The sequence below is a fragment of the Monodelphis domestica genome, chromosome 6, assembly GCF_027887165.1.
Source record: "Monodelphis domestica isolate mMonDom1 chromosome 6, mMonDom1.pri, whole genome shotgun sequence".
Classification (NCBI taxonomy): domain Eukaryota; kingdom Metazoa; phylum Chordata; class Mammalia; order Didelphimorphia; family Didelphidae; genus Monodelphis; species Monodelphis domestica.
The window spans coordinates 200242287-200260522 of record NC_077232.1 but is presented as its reverse complement, the minus strand read 5'-3'; the positions used below and the strand labels follow the sequence as shown (position 1 = coordinate 200260522).

At 33.9% G+C, this 18236-nt stretch overlaps 1 protein-coding gene across 4 annotated transcripts in view; it reads left to right on the top strand.

The window, feature by feature from the left end:
• FSTL5 (follistatin like 5) overlaps window positions 1-18236 on the top strand; it is a 980329-nt gene that overhangs the window by 101291 nt on the left and 860802 nt on the right. The window lies entirely within an intron of this gene.

Genomic DNA, 18236 nt, shown 5'->3' with positions numbered 1-18236 from the left:
AGGGCTAATGTCCTTGATACATGAGTGTGTTCTATCTATATAAATTAGAAGAGTGAAAGATCTGAAGTTCATGCTATATGACTATCTGTTGAAATAAGAGATGTTTAATCTGGAGAAGAGAATACTAAGTAGGAATATACACATTGTATTTGAAGTACTATAAAGGTGGATAAAACCATTATCTGTTCTATCTAACTCTTCACTTAGATATAATGCATGGAATCTTGCAGAAAGAGATTTTAATTTTATCTAAGTGGGAAAAACTCTAACAATTATATCAATGTAAAAATGGACTTGATTTACAAGAAAGGGGCATGGTATACTATAGACAAACTTCTTATGCAATGAATCATCCCAAAATACATTTACTAACTGTCTAGTATGCACCAAATCCAAGTTGGATTCCATGACTACTAATATCCTTTCCAATTTCTGTGACACAGATTCTGAGACTGCTAACTGCAGGGAGCAATAAAAAATCAATTATTGAGGACCTGGTTATTCTATAAATATTTTATTGAAAATCTCTTGACTATAAGTGAAAGATATAGATCATATACAAAATCACTCACTAAATCTCTACTCTGAAAAATATCATATAGCCAAGGCTCTTGTCTACAAAAATACACTCATCATATTTTGAAGGAGAAAAACTTTTTGTCAGTAGTAATGAATAAATATCTGTTCATAATCACTAAGAACAAGCAAGGTGCATAACTGTGATTGCTGAGGTACTCCTGCAGCCATTCTAAAAGAATAATATATGGCACTGTGGAGTTTAACTATGATTCCTAGATGGTGTGAGCATCGAAGCCTCTCATTGTTTCTAAGAGGTTGACATACAAACTCATCTGTTGACATTCAGAAATTCCATAAGATTAATAGAGTCATGAGTGAGTATATGTTTTCCTAAAATGGTATTTTTCACTAAAATTAAAACAACACAAACCAAATAAAATCATTTCTATATCTCATTTTTTGTTTGTTGTGTTTTAAAACCAGAAAGTTTTTGCTTGAGGCATTGTTAGGTTTTTTAGTCCCGGTTTCTGTCATTTAAGTCTCCAATGCTTTTTTATCATTGATTCATTTTGGCAGTGCTCCCAACATCAAAAACATTTCATTTTATTAACCTAAAAACTGTTTTCCCTAGTATTTTTTTCAAATTGGAGAACTATAGGCTTTTTATTCAGAGTTTTTCCAAAAGAGAGAGACAGAAACAGGAGAGTGATAGAGAAACAGAAGAGAGGCAAAGTGACACACATAAAAACATGAGTTTGAGGAGGATACCCTAGCAGATACCATGTCCTGCCTTTTCATGTTTAGAAACTCTTCATGAATATGGCCTTTCATACACTTTAAAACCTCTCCATTCATACGTGTCAGGCAGGTTTTCATAATAACTTTTCTTTTGCAGTCTTTATGGGATATAGAAGCCACACTGAAAATGGTAGAGGATAAATAATTTTTCTGGATGTAAAAACAATCAAACAAGTAAACAACACATTTAACTTGGTAGAACAACATGCAGCCTTGAAAATGCTTTAAAAAGAAAACATGCCATAGGATGGCATCTTGATGTGGTAGAAAGACCTCTGAAGTGGGAATGAAGTGATCTAGGTCCTACATTCCCATTAATTTTGGCAGCTATTATGTTGGGGGAGCATAGAATTTTACCAATATTTTAAAAATTTAAATTTTAATTTAAATTAACAAGTATTTAAATTAAATTAACAAGTATTTAAATTAAATTTAAATTAAATTAACAAGTATTTTTCCTTTTTCCCTCTAACCTTATTCACCACCACCCTCCCCCTCCCCAAAAGGGGGTAAAAGGAAAAGCAGATCCCTTGATACAAATAGATATAGTTGGTAAGTCAAAATGCATTCCCACATTGGTCATTTCCAAAAATGTGTATCTTACTCTCCATATCTACTAATCAATTTGATGTTCTCTATGAAAAATTCTGATTTCATGGTTATTACAGGATGCTAGTATCTCTCTTCCTTTCTCTATTAGAATGCAGATAGTTTATTCTGAATAATTTTTTCCACTAATTCAATTGTATTTACTTTATATTTATCTTTATTCTATTTTTTATTTCAGAATTTCTAATGAAAGGTATTTTTTTAATGAGGAATGCTTGAAAATTCTCTATTTCATTGAAGATCCATTCCCCTCCCTATAAGATAAAAATATGTTAGTAAGGTCTTAATCCAAAGAAAAAAAATTTTAATGGCTCTTCTGCTATTCCTAATGATCAAGAAGCACTATAGAATAGAGGTAACGGCTCTGGAATTGTCTGGAGTCAAAGTACGTGAGTTTAAATCCTTGTTAAACAATTAATATTTTGTCAGTCATTTGGTAAAGCCACTTAATTATCCAACCTGGATCATAATTTTATCTTTGGAAAATAAGGGTATTGGCCTAGAAAACCTCTAATGTCCCTTCCAGCACTAAATCAATGATTTAAGGTATTTAAAAATATGTTGAAGGAAATTAACATTGATTCTATTGAATACTAAGAGGGAAAGTGAAAAGATATATATATGTATATATACATATATATAAATCATCTCTATTTTGAGATCAATAGAATCAGCAACCATCTGCTTAATATGCTGCCTCTTTTGAGTACTGTGTGAATTTGGGAAATAAATACTAACTGTCAATCTTTCCTCAGGAACCACCTTTGATTAAAGTATACCATATTTTTTTTTAATTTTTCATTACATTTTATTAATTTATTTAGAATATTTTCCATGGTTACATGATTCATGTTCTTTTCATGCCCACTTCCCTCCCAGAGTTGTCAAGCAATTTCACTGGGTTATACATGTATCATTTGTTCCATATTTTATTAAATGAGTAAGATTATGAAATGACTTGGGATGAAATCTGAGAATTTAATTTTAAAAGCAGAAATTCTCTTTGCAATCCACCATTCTCATTTTGCATATTAAAAATGAAAATCATATATAGGAATAATTTATATAGAACTTTAAAGTTTGCAAAGCACTTAACAAATATATATTTTTTTATTCTCAACAATCTGGGAGGTAAGTGTTACTATTGTCCACATTTTGTAGATAAGTATACAAAAAGAATTTAAGTGACTAGTCCAGAATCACAGAGCTTACAAGTATGTGAGGCTGGGATACAAAACAGAGTAAAAGGTTATAATGCAATACTATGCAGTATATAATAGCATGATATGGTTTGATATGATATGATAATATTTATTAAGTGCAAAACACTGTGTTTAAGGAGCTTATAATCTAATGGGATTTTGACTCAGGTTTTCCTGACTCAAGATGTATCATTCTAGCCACTGTGACACCTAGGTAGGTGCCTTATATAACTTAATAATCATAAAACTAGATCTAGAACCCAATCATTCTCTGTGCCCTTTGGGGTATGTTATTCTTTCCACCAACCTTTGTTCTCTCTTTAAGGAAGTCAGCAAGCCCTCACCTCCTGGAGGGATCTTTGCACATCTTTGCACATGGTCCAACGGAATGTGTGATGAATTTGAAATCAGAAGAGTGAGATTTTAATTACTACCTGAATGCCATTGGGCAAATCACTTAGGATCTCAGAGAATTCCATACTTGTAAAATTTATGGGAAAGAGGAGAAATTACATGAAGTGGCTAATAGAGATGTTTATTCATTTTTAAATTCATGATTTTTATCTTATTTTTCACCTATATTACTCTAGCTCCAAAATTCTGTTTGGAGCAAAATGGAACTGTCCTTCCAGAAGATTAGGTTATTCAGTAGATGGTCTTTAACTCAAGGTTATATTGGCTGTGTTTGGGTTATTTTTAGTTATTTAATAATTGGGTAATAGTTATTCGCACCCTTATAGAACTTTACAATAATATTATATCATTTGTTCCTCAAATAACCCTAGGAGGCAGGTCATTATTTATTATTATCATGTTCAATTCATAGATGAGGAATCTGAGGTGTGGTGAGATTAAATGAGGTGCCCATCTCAGGTTGTCCAATTCAGGTTTCCTGAGTGATAATCTCTCTAGTACTGTTATTCAATCTAATATTTACTTTTAATCTCTGGGGTAGGTCATGGGAACAAAATTAGGTCAAATGTCTGTCGTTGGAGCCTTAAAAAATCCCATTTACTTTTGCAACTGTCCTTTATTTTGTCAGCCATTTTTTCAGTTCTGCTAAAAAAAAGTATTAAGTTCCTGCTGTGAATAGGACAATGTGCTACATAGTAGGGGAGGAAATGGTAGGCATATGGCTAATTAATACCAAATGGTTAAGTGATTTGGATTAAAGAAAGCCCTTTTCTTATTCTTGTGGCATAATATTTCTTTGATTTCCATATGGCCCTGAATTATTGTTCCTATCACTTCTGAATATCTTCTGTGCTAATTAGAATTACAAAGATGCTCTCAAATAGCACATTTCAATATATGTATATTGGGATGTATTTCATCTTTACTATAAGATTACAATTCATTTTATAATGTGGAAACCATTCAAATGTTCATATGCTCAAAGGCTTTTTTGACCTGACACTAAGATAAAGCTTTGGAAAGCAGCCCATTTCCATTTGATTGAACTAAATGTTTTCATCTATACCAAAAGCATATCTGAGTGTTTATAAATTAGAACAAAAGGGTTACTGCAAGTTTTTGTAAAATGTTAATGCATTATTATATATTACAGTCATCTCTATATGCATCTTATTAACCTATCAAAGCTTATCTAAATGTAAAGCACTTATGTTCATTCTTATCCCAAGCCATTTAAAAGAGAAAGTGCTCAGCCTCCAGAGCCAAAATGACCTGAGTTCAAATCTAGCCCCTGAGACATACTGACTATTGTGGCCCTAAGAAAATCCCCCAGGGCTACAGGAAACATTAAAACTCTCAGCTGTGGTAGAACTGCTGATCTGCATTGGACAGAAGGAGATTTCTCACCAGAACACCCTACACAGACAAAAATCACAGGCTCATTTACTCTCTTACCTGATGATTGATTTGTCGTGGGCTTCCTCCATCAAAGGAGGAAAGCATTTTAGATGCTGGCTCTCTGAGTGCAAAAAAAATTCCAGGACTGAAGTGAAAGTGTTTAGACTGAAATGAAAGTGTTCTCATGTCTAGATGATTAGCCCAGCTTCTTCAGACTCTGGCCCTTTGAAAGGAAAGGGTTATTATCATTCATTACATCAGCATTTATTGGGTTTAATGGAAATCTTGGCTAATGGTACTCTGGTGTCTCTGTCCCAAAAAAAACCCTGACTCTCAGGATGGTTCAGTAGATCTGCCTTACTTGCATATACTGACACTAGCTAAATTCTAATTGAGTGGTTTTTTATACATTTGCTTCTCATAGTTTTTCAAATTATTTAGAGATTAAAGAGAAAAGAATATTCTAAACTAACATTTTTTCCTCCTTAAATAATCCAGTAAATTATTTGTAGTTAAGAGAATACCAAAAAAAAAATTCACACCTTTAATTTAATGGAGCATTCTTGCCTATAACACCAGTTTTCCTAGTTTACATGAGAGAACAAAATCTTAAGAGTATTTATTTCATATTATAAAATATTTTAAGACATTTAGGAATAGTATGCTCTAGTGAATTGTAGTAGATTCAAGAATCTCAAAGACCTGCATTTGAATTCTGATACAAACTACCTCTGTGACATTTAGCAAGTCACCAGTTCTTGATCTCAGTTTCCACGTCTGTATAATGGCTATAATAATAAAGAATTTAGCTCATCAGATTCTAGTGAGTATCAAATGAAATACTAGGTATAAAGCACTTTACAACACTATAAATGTGAATCAGTAGCATTTAAAGCAGCTCTGTAATGCTTTTTGCTCTATTTAATGGAATCTTAAGTAAAAAAAAAATAAAACTGATATAAAAATTAAAAAGATTAACTTTTTCTGGCACCTACCTGTTTTATCAGAAAGTCTACAGGGCATGAAATACCTCTGAAGGATTTAGAGAAAAGCATGTACAAGAATCTTACAGGATATTGTAATGTCTACCAGTAGAGGGAGTAGCCATATGGATTAATTTATCTACCAAGGTATCAAGTATATTTCTCTCCTAATGTCCAGTTACACATTCTAGTTATCCATGGAAACTTCTGAACTATTGTTGGTAATAGATCAGAGTAAATAAGGAAGAGCCATCATATACATGAAACATCCTTTAGATCTTCTCTGGTGATTAAACTAAGTTTTGTTTTGTTTTTGTTTTTGTTTCTTAATATCCAACTAAGTTCTCTTGGGATAAAGGAAAGTGGAGTGCAATGTTATTTTCAATTATAAAGGAAAAATCCACACTGTATTACTATTTTCCTATTTATACAACATACTATTTGAACTAATAGTATTCAAAAAATCATGACATTTTTTAGAAATATTGAAGATGACCCTCTAAAATAGAATACTAAAGTCAGTGCCATAATTTCTGAAAATTTCCTATTTATAAACAATGCATTAACTATTTTGAACTTGATTTACATTAATTAATTGAACAAGTGTTTACTGAGCATTGACTAAGTTGTCTGCATGGCACCTACAATTGGGCTTGTGAGAAGTTAGGATAATGAAGTCAGAGAGACTGAGCAGATGGCTTCCAGCTCTCTCTGACCACTTCTAAAGGAGAGGTGAAGGAAGGAAAGAGTCACAGAAATACTCTACCTATTGCCAGACAGGGTAACCATTAGTAACACATGACAGAGCAGAATTTTGAGCACTACACTTTAGAAATCCTGGATGACAGTTACTGTTCTTTAGTAAGCTGATAAATTAGAATCTTTTCTGTCCAAACGCATAAACTCTGAGACAAGATAAAGATCATAAAAGGATAAATATATACATTAGCAGAAAAGTAGAGGGGAACTGACTTTAGAAATCATAAGGTTTTCAACTACTTCTAAATACTTGGGAAAATGCTAGAAATCACCATTTAGTTCATAATCACCCAGAAAAAAGAGCATAAATGCAATGGACTTTGTAGAGAACAGGTTGTGTTAACCTAATTTGATGTGCTTTAATGATAGAGTAACTGGTGGCTTATAAGGGGTGAATGGTAGATGGATCTCTCTCCATTTCAATATATGATTTTCTCTTTGATAGACTGGAAAGGAATTGGGGCATATTCAATAGCATTGAGATCTATAGGCTCGTTCTCACTGAGCTCAATATTTTTTAAACACATTATCTCTTTTGTCCAATGCCCTAAGTTTCAATATAAAGGCTAAAAGTACTTTACAAAAAGGATCTGATTAGACCAGCTTATTCTTGTAAATTGGGCACACAGAGCATTAGTTACTTCATTTACATTTAAGGAAAACAGAAGAAGCCTAGCTTGAAATTTATTTCCATGTTGTTTGTCCTATTCCTTCTCATCTCTCAAAGTTATACTTTAGTAAAGTGTGCTACTGTCACCACGTAACTAATAGCTACTGTTTTCACAACCTATTGCAAGTCAAGTAGAAGACAAATACAGCCTTTAATCAGTAGCATATTTTAAAAGTATCACTGCTTATGTTCTATTTATTACTGCCACTTGATATAATTCTTACATAGGAATTTACATATTTGTACAAAGAGTACAAGTATCATGCCTAATTCCCCATTCTCCAGCATCAAACATAGGTAAAATCTACAGGACCAGATGACTAATGAGAATTCTTCATTGTCTATCAATTTCTTTTTAAGAAAAATAATGGGGATTGTTGTCTAGAGAAGCAATGAAAAAATTGGATTGCTTAGGATGGTCAGGTGGAAGAACTTCCTCTCCCCCTCCACCAAATGAAATCATCACAATGACAGAAAATTTAGGAGCAGCAGTGAGGAAGGCTTTGTTCCTTATAGCTGAGAGTCTAAACAGGGTCCTTAATGGACTTAATATAGACCAAGACTTAGCATAAAAGAAGCTGCTCAGACTGCAGATAAGAAGGGACAGAAATTTAGTGGACTGAGCTAAAATCAAAACTCAAGTAATGGGGAGCTGAAATTAGACCTCAGAATGGGGGAAAATGGTGCCCACAACAGAAGCAGGATCACTACCATGATCAGGAGCAGTCTAAAGGGGGACCACTGGGATAACACTTGAAAGAGTCAATATATTAATGAATAAGAGAGTTTCAAAGTTTGAGAGTTTATTCTATGTCCTGATTGTTTGTTGGAGACATATGAATTTTTTTATGCCTAGCTCTTTGAGGTCAACTCTACCCTTCAGATCACACTACATTCTCTTCTCCTAGACAGCTCCCACTCACATAGCTCCCCAGGGAAATGACAGTCTCCAAGCAACTGTGAATTATATTATAGAAAAATGCATTTTTTGTTGGCTAAATGCAGAGTGTAGAAATCAAGGCTGATATCAATATAAATCTTTTTAAAAATTTATTTTAGCAATTCTTAGTGCCTAATATAAATCTATGATCGAATATCTTTGGATGTCTTTACACATCTACATAGTTGACAAAAATCTTCTTTGCATTGCATATTTTTTAAATTACTAAGATGTGCTTCATTAATGTATATGCATACACACACGCACACATATATATATATATATTTATATATATACCTAGAGAGAGAGACTCATATTTGAACTAAATCTACAATATATAACAATGAGAGGATACTTCTTTTGACAAATACTCATTGCTATTCTTTCTCTTGGAATGCTGTATGTGTCGCTGTACACTAGAATCATGTCCAGTGTGGCAAAAAAGTTAAATTTTAAAAATCAATCTAAATTTTGTACTAATGTCATATAATATTTTCCACTTTTTTCTAATAACTTGACTCATGATTTAGAAAAAAATTACACGTCTTTTTCTCCTTGGTATAATTTTACTATCCTCTTTTATTAGAACAATTATTTTTTTGATATTATATTGTTATGATTAGCTATGGTACATTGAAAGCAGCTTAACTTGACTTACATATGGTACCATAAAATAAATGGATATTAACTGTGCATTAATACTTTGATGGATACATAAATTTTTAAATGTATATTTGCTTAAAACTGTCAGGCAAAAACAGTTGCACTTTCTATTTCTTTCTAACTAAACATATACACTGCTATAAATATTTTAAGTAGAAAAATATACATAGTGACAAAATATAGCATTTGAACCATTTTAAAATACCATTAAAACCATTTAAAATTATTTTAGCAATTCTTAGTGCCTAATATAAATCTATGATCTAATATCTTTGGATTTCTTTACACATCTACATATGTGACAAAAATCTTCTTTGCATTGTATATTTTTTAAATTACTAAGATGTGCTTCATTAATGTATATGCATACATACACACACACACACACACAAGAAAAGAGATTTGAAAGGAAAAGTTTAAACTCTTTCCATCTCTTCACCATCAGCTTTGTTCTTCTATAAGTTGAACTTGAAATTAGAACCCCCATATAAAAGGGGAAATCAAACCAGTGGTCTCTTAACACTTTGTAATTTCATGGATCAGTTATCACAAAGTATTCTCAGTTGTTAACTTTCTCAGTTTGTCCCAGATTGTGACTGTTGTGTCTTTCTGTCGATGGAGACATGAGGCTATTCTTGAACCACACTAAACCCATGTCTCACAGGGAAAGCCTTTAGCATATAATCATATGAAGAAAAGCTATGTTATCACATCATGGTTTATTACTATAATGATAAAATCCTTTGTCAGTTATTTAATTTCTTCATGAATATAACTGAAAATGATCAGAATACATAATTCCATATATCAGTTTGTTATTTGCAGATGGATAGTATTTTCCTTCATAAGTCCTTTGTATTCATTTGAATATTCATATAGCTCAAAATAATTTGGATATTCACATTCAATCTTCAAATAATATTGATGTTACTATATACAAAGTTCTCTTATGTCTGCTTATTTCACTCTTCATTATTTTATTTGACTTTCATGTTAATCTAAAATTAAATTGTTCCTTTCTATTTTTCTAATATTCTAATATTTCATCACAACCCTATATCACAAATTATTCAGCTATTCCCCAATTGATGGGCACCCCTTCAATTTCTATGACTTTGCCACCACAAAGAGAACAATAAAAATTTTAGATCATATAGGTTCTCTACCTCTTTTCTCTGACCACCTTGGGAAACAAACTTAATAGTGGTACTGTTGGGTTATAGGGGATACATAGTTTTATAACTCTTTAGGGGTAATTCCAGATTGCTCTCCAAGATGGTTGGATCAGTCCATAGATTCAATACCAGGTAAATTGCTTATAATTATTATCTCATGGCTATTTGCTTATATTTTTCCTGATTCCAATATGTCATATTTTCTATTCAGTTCTGATCTTTTACTCAAGAATTTCTGAAAGTCTTTTCATTGAGTAAATATCCTTTTTTCCTTCAAAAAGTATACTCAGCTTTCCTGACTATCTTATTCTTGGTTGGATATCCAGTTCTCTTGTTCTTTGGAGTATCATGTCTCATGCCTTCCATTCTTTTTGTAAAGAAGCTAATAATTTTTGTGTAATAATTACATAGTTCCATAATAATTTGTTTCTTTTTAGTTCATTGTAGTACTCTCCTTGACTTTTTGACCCAGGAGTTTCAAAACTTAGCTATCATGCTTCTGTGAGCTTTCACCTTGGGACATCATTCAGATAGTGTTTGGAAAATATTCTTTAGTAGAGTGTCTAGACTCTTTTTGGTCAAAGCTTTTACATAGTGCAATAATTCTTGCATTATATTTCCTTAATCTGTTTTACAGACCAATAGTTTTTATAATGAGGTATTTTACATTCTTTTATATTTTTTAATTCTTTTTCATTTTATTTTAGTATTACTTTATGTCTTATAAAAGCAATAGTAACCCCTTACCAAATCTAATTTTAAGGAATCATTTCCTTTGGTAACTTATTGGATCTCTTTTTTCAAGTGGTTGACTTTCTTTCTGTAATTTTCCTGCTTTCCTTGTATTGCTCTTATTTTTTCCCAATTTCCCTCAATTTCTTGATTTTTAAAATCATTTTTTAGCTTTTCCAGAAATTCTTTTTGGATTTTGACTATTTTAATGCTTTGCAAGAAGCTGTTATGAGTTTGAACCCTGATCTTCTCTATCACCATATTAGGTATCTGTGGTTGAGTTCTTTCTCTGTATTTTTAGTCGTTTTAAATGGCTTGCTTCTTGGCTATTAATATATTAGAGTTAGTCTTTACTCACAAGGCATGGAGGATAATAACTCAGGTTCCAGGTATTTCATGCTTTTGTTTTCTGTGTTCTATCTGGGACTATTGACCTGTTGGGTTCTTTCAATTTCTATAATCCAAGGCGAGCTGTGATTATTCATCCTTTGGCTCATGCCTTGGGTTATGTCTGACCTCAGATATTTCTTTTTACCACTGGGCTGTGACCAGGGTCTTCAAAACTGCTGTCATCACAATCTTATTCCCTGTGGTTCCTAAGGCATCTGTAAGCTTTAGTTCTCCCCTCTGCCCTATCAATGAAACCAGGGTTATAGCTCTCCTGGGAATGACTCCAGCCAGCAGGGTCCTGCCTCTCTGTGACCAAACTCCCAGGTGTGTACCTCTCTTTCCTCATCTATAGCCACAGCCTGAGATCAGTTAGTATGCTTGGCCCCCATACTCAAAGCTAGTGGAAAAAGCCCACAATCTTCCCCTAATTAGTGGCCTGACTCCCATACTGTCTGTGTGGTGAAAGCTCCTATAGCTGAGGCTTCCATTTCTACAGTTGCAGCCGGGCTCAGTGCTTGTTGACTAGGAAATAACTGCCACATGGCATCTAAGCTGTAGTATCTGCATTTCAATTAGACCAGACCACCTCCCTGGGGAGTCAGATTTTTTCTGACTTCCTCTGAAGTTGCCTTATCAGAACAATTGCTTTATATAAAACTTTAATTATTTTTTCCACTCCTGAATTAATATTGAGGCACTATTTTGATTTATTTGTGGTGGCATTTGGAACAATCAGGTAGCTTCCTTCCTTCTTCCAGCATCTTTCCACAATTCCTCTCTCACCAGTGATTTTTGAAGACTGAATTTCTACCAGTGTGGTTAAATGGGTGTTCGGATATGTATAAAAAGCATTATATCGCTATCTTTCGATGCCAGACCCTTGTTAAGGATGAAAAATTCAATTCTGGGTTGCTGATCTGCAAATGTACTAAATATGCTAAAATTTTTGTCGATGAATGTCCATTGGCTTTTAACAAATGACATTATTTCTAGTTCTGATACTCTGAATTGATCTGTTCAAGTGTCAGTTCTCAATACTATTGAAAATTAAACAATTCAATAATGGAAAATACTTAATGAAAGTAGGGACAAGGTATAGTGCTTCATTATTCTGTCCTATTCCTTACTGAATCTCTTACATCCTTAGATATTCTTCTGTCATCTCTCCATCCATCCATATTACCCATAAGTCCAACTCAACAACATTTTAATAACTATAATATGTAGTTTAAGTTTCCATTTTTAATGAATAATTTTTCCTCTCCATTCCAGTCTCAATCATTGAAAAAGAAAAAAAAAGTAAAATACATACATAAGTCAAGCAAAGCAAATTCTTATACCAACCATAACACAGAAAAGTCTCAATTTGGACCCTGAGCCCATTTACTCTTTTTTAAAAGGATTGAGTAGTAAATTTCATCATGTATTATCTAGAATAATGGCTGACCATAACATTGATTGGTATTCTTAAGTTTTTAGTTGTTTTTATTTGGGCAAACTGAAATATACTCACTGTGACTGAAGAAATCATTCCATTGTAATATGCCATGAAGAAAAGTGTTTTGGTAATAGAGAACAAAGACCCAGTAATATCTCCCAAGGGGAAAAAAAGAGTATAATGTATAACTTTTGTGATGAAAAAACATGTATCTGTGCAAACTGCACAAGATCACAGGACAATTTGAATGACTGTTTCATAGGTATAACAAGGCTACCTTAGAGGAAATGAACATTAAACCTGCTAAATAAAATCACCTAGAAATGGGATGAGTGAATTTGAAATTGAATTGTTAGAAATCAACATAAGAAGCATACAGTCAGAAACATGGTTCTTGTCACTGAAAAAGAGAGAAGAAAAGCTGAAATTAAAGATGATAGTTCATTGTAAGTGAAGGTATATGTTTTCCCTTTTTCCTATTATAAAAGATATTTTATTTTACATTTTTTAAATATAGATGTTTTTCTGATAAAATTTCATTTCCAAGTATATAGAAAAATGATTCATATTTATAAGTATAAGAGACATTTGTCCATTGATAAAAGGTCAAATGATATGAATGGACAGTTTTAAAAAGAATAAACCCAAGCTATCATTTGCTATATGAAATTAAATATTCTGAATTAGAAATAACTAAAGGAATACAAATTAAGGAACCTTTGAAATTTCACTTCATATCTATTTAATTGGCAAAGTTGACTAAATATGAAAATTACCAATGTTAGAGGGTATGTTGGTACATTAATCCATTGGTGGAGCCAAGAACTAGCCCAATACTTCTCCAAAGTGGTTTAGAAATATATCCAAAAAATTACTAAACAATGCATACACTCTGACCCAGATATGCCACTGCTAGAGCTATGCCCTGAAGAAATCAAAGGAAGAAGAGGACCCACATACACACAACACTATTTTAATAGAGGGGTGTGTGTGTGTGAAACTAGAAACTGACCAGCTTGCCCATTAGTTAGAGAATAGAATAATTATTTATAATATGTGAACTTAATGGAATAATATTGTGCTATTAGAAATAATTAAAGGGCATTTCAGGAAAAGAAAAATTGAATGATTTGTATGAATAGACACAAAAAGAAGTGAGTAGAACATGTAGAATAATTTAAACATTCACAAATCATTGTTTAGACAATTTTGAACAATTTAAATTCTTGTCACTGCAATGCCTGACACTGATTCTATGGTACATGATGAAATATGCTATTCAGTCCCTTAAAAAGAGGTGATTAACTTAGGGTGACAACTGAGATTGTTTTGGATGTGGCTAGTGAAGAAATTAATTTTATGTGATATATATATTTTATAATTTTTTTTCTTTTTCAATGAGGGTGTGGAATTGAAGGAAGAAAAGATAATTAAAAATAAAATTTGAAAATTCATGTTTTACTTCAAAAGATATAAGAAATATCTTACATGTGATATGAAAAATGTATGATATCTGATCTAAATAAGGAAGAGGAAAAGTAAAATGTGTGAAAGAGTATTTCCTGTAAAAGAAATGGAAATCAAAATTGTATATAAGAATATGTAATTATTTTATTGCATATGGCAAGAAGAGTTGTATTGAGAAATATTGAGTTACATCTCAGGAATAGATGATAAAAATTGAAATATACAGTGACCTACAAAGCTATATATGTATGAATGCATATATGTATATATAGGAGTTATATAAATATAAACATTTAAAAAACATGTATTTATGTATGTAATAGATTTATAAAACTGGTACTGAAGGTTATTTGATTGGATAATAATAAATAACTAACAAACAGGGCTTTAAGGCAAAGCACTTTATAAGTGCTTTGTACTTCATATGGTTGTTGCATATACATATATACATATGCAGATACATTCTTTTAAGGATCCATTTATAAACCCTAAGATGTAAGGATATTATCATACTCATTTTACAAATTAGACATTATTGAAGTCTCCAAGTTCATAGAGCTAGCAGATTTTAAACTCAGTTTCCCAACTCTAGATTCAGAATTTAAACACTATGGTACCTAAGTCAACAGACATGCTATCTAAAAGAAGGAATAGTCCCATATTTTAACCTATCAATGATCCAATCAGTTCTGCAGCTCCCTGCAGCAAGAAAGTTCACAGCTCAATCACACCTTCTCATTGTCTGCTATTCTATTCTTGTCTTCCTACAAATCCTTCTAAAGAATCTATCCAAGATTTGGAGGAAGTTTCCTCAGCTCCCCTCCCCCTCTTTCCATGGACACATGGGAACTTGTGCTAAATTCAGGTTTTCTCTTTGTTTCATCCCTCACTTGTACAGATGAACAATCCTCTCCTTTTTCTGATCACACAATCCTGGGTGTTATAATTCTGCTGTATCTGATGTACAAGTCATTGTTAGTATTATTCCTGATTTTATTATATTCACCAGGCATCATTCCTTCAGTTTGACCTCTAGGCTACCTGCAAATTTAATTATAGCAAAAACTGTGATTTTTCAAAAGCTAGGGATAGGACTTCCGGTTAAGATGGCGGCTTAGAGAAAGCTAAAGCTCAGATCTCCGGAAAACCCTTCCCGACCGATCTCAAACGATAAGCTCCTAAGGCGCCGAAATTCAAAACGATCAACAGCACAGACCCTGGGAACCCTCCTCCTGGACCTGGACCCGGTTCAAAAGGTACGGCTCCCCTTAAAAGCCAGAACCCGAGATCACTCGGACCTCAGGGGTAGGAGCGCAGAGTCCAAGGCTCCCGGAAGCCACAGCCCAGCCGGGCTCAGAGAGCAGAACCCTCAGGGCCTTCTACAGTCCCGGTGAAAGTTACTGCCTGGGGCTTCCGCTGCAGAGAGCTGGTCGAAACAACAGCAACCCTCAGGGTGGGCAAGACAGCCTCACGGGCTGGATCCTGCTATCCAAGTCGCAGTGAAAGTCCCTGCCCGGAGCTTGGGAAAGCTGCAGCCCATCCCCCCGCAGGCCAATGAAACAGCCTCATGGCCAGCGATTCTGAAGGCAACTTCCTGAAAGCGAGCTAGGGGGAGAGTGTGGCCTCGTGGTCTGACCCTTCCATTCCAGTTCCAGTGAGGCATATTCAGTTTAACCCAGGGAAAACTCATAGAACCAACATCTGCCCAGGACTAAAGCCTCGGATCACCAGAGATAAGAAAAGCTAATCCTCCACATTCAGAAATGGAAAACTCCACAGAACCACAGAAGCCCCAAAATACCAAGAAAAATAAGAAGAAAGGGGCGACTTTGGACACATTCTATGGAGCCAAAATACAAAATACAGAGCAGACAGAAGATAATATAAAAGAAAATGCTCCAAAACCTTCCAAAGGAAATGGAAACTCTCCACAAACCTATGAAGAATTTGAATCAGAAATGACCAAAAAGATGGAAGCCTTCTGGGAGGAAAAGTTGGAAATAATGCAAAAGAAATTCACGCATCTACAAAACCAGTTTGACCAAACTGTAAAAGAAAACCAGGCTTTAAAGGCCAGAATCAGGCAGCTGGAAGACAACGATCGTGTAAAAGAGCAAGAATCAATAAAGCAAAGCCAAAATACCAAGAAATTAGAAGAGAACATAAAATATCTCACCGACAAGGTGATAGATCTGGAAAATAGGGGGAGAAGGGATAATTTAAGAATAATTGGACTCCCAGAAAAGCCAGAAATAAACACCAAACTGGACATGGTGATACAAGATATAATCAAAGAAAATTGCCCAGAGATTCTAGAACAAGGGGGCAATACAGCCACTGACAGAGCTCACAGAACACCTTCTACACTAAACCCCCAAAAGACAACTCCCAGGAATGTAATTGCCAAATTCCAAAGCTATCAAACAAAAGAAAAAATCCTACAGGAAGCCAGAAAAAGACAATTTAGATATAAAGGAATGCCAATCAGGGTCACACAAGACCTTGCAAGTTCTACTCTGAATGATCATAAGGCATGGAACATGATCTTCAGAAAGGCAAGAGAGCTGGGTCTCCAACCAAGAATCAGCTACCCAGCAAAACTGACTATATACTTCCAAGGGAAAGTATGGGCATTCAACAAAATAGAAGACTTCCAACTTTTTGCAAAGAAAAGACCAGAGCTCTGTGGAAAGTTTGATACCGAAAATCAAAGAGCAAGGAATACCTGAAAAGGTAAATATTAAGGAAAGGGGAAAATGTTATCTTCTTCTTTTACTCAAACTCTCTTCTATAAGGACTACATTTATATCAACCTATGTATACTAACATGTGGGGAAAATGTAATGTATAAATAGGGGGTAAAGAAAGACCAAATAGAATAATCATTCTCACACAAAGATTCACATGGGAAGGGGAGGGGAAGAAAACTCCTATAAGAAGGAGAGGAAGAGAGGGGGGGGGGGTTACTTAAACCTCAATCTCAGGGAAATCAGCTCTGAGAGGGAAAAACATCCAGATCCATTGGGATCTTGAATTCTATCTTACCCAACAAGTGTAAGGAGAAGGGAAAACCAAGGGGGGGAGGGGGAGAGGGAGAACAAAAAGAGAGGGAAAGAGAGGGGGGAGGGGGAGGGAACAAAAAGGGAGGGACTAAAAAGGGAAACATCAAGGGAGGGGACAAGGGGGACTGTTTCAAAGTAAATCACTGGACTAAAAGGTAGAGCCGAAGAAGAAAAGGTTAGAATTAGGGAAGGCAATCAAAATGCCAGGGAGTCCACAAATGACAGTCATAACTTTGAACGTGAATGGGATGAACTCACCCATAAAACGTAGACGAATAGCAGAATGGATTAGAATCCAAAACCCTACCATATGTTGTCTTCAAGAAACACACATGAGGCGGGTTGACACCCACAAGGTCAGAATTAAAGGATGGAGTAAGACCTTCTGGGCTTCAACTGATAGAAAGAAGGCAGGAGTGGTAATCATGATATCTGATAAAGCCAATGCAAAAATAGACCTGATCAAAAGGGATAGGGAAGGTAATTATATTTTGTTAAAAGGGACTATAGACAATGAGGAAATATCATTAATCAATATGTATGCACCAAATAATATAGCACCCAAATTTCTAATGGAGAAACTAGGAGAATTGAAGGAAGAAATAGACAATAAAACCATACTAGTGGGAGACTTAAACCAACCATTATCAAATTTAGATAAATCAAATCAAAAAATAAATAAGAAAGAGGTAAAAGAAGTGAATGAAATCTTAGAAAAATTAGAATTAATAGACATATGGAGAAAAATAAATAGGGATAAAAAGGAATACACCTTCTTCTCAGCACCACATGGCACATTCACAAAAATTGACCATACATTAGGTCACAGAAACATAGCACACAAATGCAGAAAAGCAGAAATAATGAATGCAGCCTTCTCAGATCACAAGGCAATAAAAATAATGATTAGTAATGGTACATGGAAAACCAAATCTAAAACCAATTGGAAATTAAACAATATGATACTCCAAAACCGTTTAGTTAAAGAAGAAATCATAGAAACAATTAATAATTTCA